The following is a 3,692-nucleotide window of genomic DNA, read 5'->3' as shown; positions in this document are numbered from 1 at the left end:
TGTTTTAGGATAGAATGTTCTGTAGATATCTGCCAGATCCATTTGATTCATAATTTCTCTTAGTTTCACTGTGTCCCTGTTTAGTTTCTGTTTCCATGACCTGGAATTCTTTATATCTGACTCTACCTCCTGGATTTTATTCTCACTGTTGGCATGAGGGCATTCCAAAGCTATGAGGCAACAAGGCCTGCGGCCTGACCTGAGACCTGAAGACCATTTGCCAAGCCAACAGCCACCATATCCCAGAACCCATTTGACTTACCTCCCACCCTTACTTGTGTTCCCCCATTTTCCTTATAAATAAGGAGAATGCCCCCTCCTTGCTCTGCTCGCTCTTTCTTTTCTCTCTGCCACTCCTTCGTCTCTCCCTTTCAATAGAACCTCTTCATGTCGAACCACTTTGGTCTAGCATGCTGCTTGGTGCTACCTGCTACTCTAACACATCACTCACTATCCTGGATTGGTTGACATAGAAACAGCATTCTTCTTGGAGGAACAGGCAAAGACCACCTTCTTTAGCTGTCAGGACATTTAGCCCCCATCGGTTCAGAAGCACCACAGCTGCCAAAGAATCGATCTGTTTCTGGATAGCAAGCACAGTTTCAGTCATTTCTTGAAGATTGCTTTTAAACTGGGAAGTGAATGCATAATAATGGGTCATGGAAGTAGTTATCCCTGAAATTCCAGTACCAGCACCTATGGCTATTCCCGTAATGACCAAGAGTGGCATGACCTGAACAGCAAGTGACCTCTTATGCTGAACAACTATCATATCTACAACTGGGATTTGCAGGGGCTCATTTCCCCGGATTACTCCTAGTTCAAGGAAAAGGAGTACCAAAGTGCAAACTCCTGACCAGCTGGTAGGTAGGCGATGATATGCCTGAGTGCCACAGAGAATTGTTGTGTTCTAGACTGCAGGGCATTGTGGCAGAGATGATATCGAGGGTATGGTTCTGTTGCAGTCTAGGGAACTTAGCATTCCTATAGAACATGTCATGGAGGTCTTAAAACAGTTTGCCATGCCAAAGAGAGGGATAGAGGTAAGATAAAGAGTCATGGCAACATCGGAGTCAGGGCAGCTGACAAAGGGTGAGGTTAGGTTACTTGGCAGTATCACTGGAGATGCTGTAAGTGACAATTGCGAGTTAATTCCAGGGGGTACACATAACCAGCAATCTTTAAAGCATATAGGCCTGGTGACATTAAGGAGTTGGTATTCTGAGGTCAAGGTCTGAAGCAAAAGGCAAATGACAAGTTAGTGCCATTTATGAGGGGTGATATCAAAGAGGTAAGGACCTCGGAGGAGTGTTTATTCTCTCTCCTACTTTTCCAATATCCAGGGGTTGGGCAATTGAGACATATTTTCTCTGGATATGGATGGTACCTACTGGGGACCGTAGTTGGATTTTATGGTAGAGCTTACCAACAACTCCTGTCTCCCACCTGGAATCCCATGAGTCTTGTATGTAGAAAAAGAGTGTCTTGTGGTGTTGATAGAAGAAATGATTGGTCTGTGATCCTAGCATTGTATCTGATAAGACCAATATGGGTAGCCCCCATATTTGTCTGGCCATTTCCTACAATAATCTCTTGTCTGATCAAAGAGAAAGCAAGTATAGGGATCATAATATTAAGATGGGATAATAGATACAGGGATGACAGCAATTTGGATCGGTTCCTGGCATCTGGGTATGGAACAGTTTCCTGACCCTATTTGGAAAGACTGTTTTCTGTGGGGGTTTCTTGGACCTCGAATCTGTAAAGGTAAGGGCTACCCTGGATGGAAATGAACATCAGGGGGGATATAAGAAACCCATGTCTAATCTGGTGAGGTCAAACACAGCTTCCAGAGTGGAGTCTTATTTTCTGGGGGAACAAGGTAGTGGTCTTGATGTCCTCTGGAGTTTAACAGGTAGGGTTGATGTGTATGAAGAAGAGTCATTTTTTGGTGAAGAAATGAAAGGTTTGAGGTGAGACAGAGGGACCCAAATGAGAGAGTCCCTCAAATTTAGCAGCTGTAGGGGTCATGAGGATTACCTTAAAAGGGCCCTGCCATTTAGGAGAAAGGGGTAAGGGCCAATGGTCTGGAGGGGAGACCATTTAGTGAAAGACCAGGAGTTAGGACTGGATATCTATATATGAGTTCAAAGGGCAAGATGAGGAGAGGTTGCTTGATGCCAGCTCATAGCCTGAAAAGAGCCAGAGGTAGGAGTTTTACTCAATCAAGGTGAAGTTCCTGTGACAGCTTAGCAAGAGTGGTTTTTAAAGAGTGGTTAGTTATTTCTACCTTACCTGAAGATTGTGGGGGGGGGGGGTAGGGAATATGAAAATGCCAGGGGATGTCTAGGGCTTTATATAGAATTTGAGAAACTTGGGAAGTAAACTCTGGACTCTTGTCTGATTGGAGAGAGGCTGGGACACCAAACCTGGGAATAATCTCTCAGAAGAGGAGATCAGAGACCATCTGAGCCCTTTTGTTATTTGTGGGAAATGCCTCCACCCACCCCAAGAAGGTGTCCACTGAGACTAGGAGGTACTTGGCACATCTGACAGTGGGTATGTGGGTAAAGTCAAGTTGCCAGTCAGTTCCAAGAAGGGAACATCTAGCCTGATGGGTAGGAAAAGAGGTGCTACGACACCATGAGTTGGAGTCAGACATCTGACAGATTTTGCAAGAAGCAGTGATATATTTTAAAAAGCATAAGTCCTCAAGAGTAGGCTGTAGGTGGGTCTTGACAAAAGAAGACAATGGTTGGCTGTTAGGATGAAAGAGTTGGTGAAGATAGGACAGAGTTTGGTGGGTATCAGGGCATGAAGGTACAAATGTAGGTTATAGTATAAGAATGTTCTGGGGAGGATGAGACAAGTCTAGACCCCTAAGGGCCACAGCTCTAGCTGCCTTGTCGCTCTGTTGTTTCTCTTGGAGACAATAGAGTCATCCATCTGGTGATATCTACAGTGGACAATCCCAAAAGCTATGGGGAGATGGGAGGCCTTTAGCATGGCCATAATTTGGTTTGCACTAGTTATGACCCTCCTTTTGTGGTAAGTAATCTATGCTCATTCCATATAGCAGCATGGGACAGGAAGATATTGAAAGCATATTTGGAATCTGTGTAGATGTTGATGGATTTTCCCTGTGCCAGTTGAAAGGCATGGGTAAGGGCTATTAGTTAAGCATGTTGATTGGTGGTATGAGCAGGAAGGGGCTGTGCTTCCACCACTTTGGTGTCTGATATGATGGTATAGCTGGCTCTTCTGCCCCCTTCATTGAAAAAGGAGCTGCCATCTGTATACCAGGTATAGATGGCCTGAGGCAATTTGCCCTCCTATATGTGTGAAGGATGAGGTAATAGTTCCTCTAAAGTTTCAGTGCAGGAGTGAGAAAGCAAGTGGCCAGTATTTGGTCAAGGAAAAAGGTTGGAAATATTAAGAGGCAGACATGATTGGAAAGTGAGTGTGGCATCTTCTGTTAAGAGTTACCTGAAGAGTGACAGCAGATGCTGGCGAGGATGTGGAGAAAGAGGAACACTCCTCCATTGTTTGTGGGATTGCAAGCTGGTACAACCACTCTGGAAATCAGTCTGGCGGTTCCTCAGAAAATTGGACATAGTACTACCAGAGGACCCCGCAATACCTCTTCTGGGCATATATCCAGAAGATGTCCCAACCAGTAAGAAGGACACATG

Source organism: Mus caroli, chromosome 14, assembly GCF_900094665.2.
Source record: "Mus caroli chromosome 14, CAROLI_EIJ_v1.1, whole genome shotgun sequence".
NCBI lineage: Eukaryota > Metazoa > Chordata > Mammalia > Rodentia > Muridae > Mus > Mus caroli.
This window is presented reverse-complemented; position numbering follows the sequence as displayed.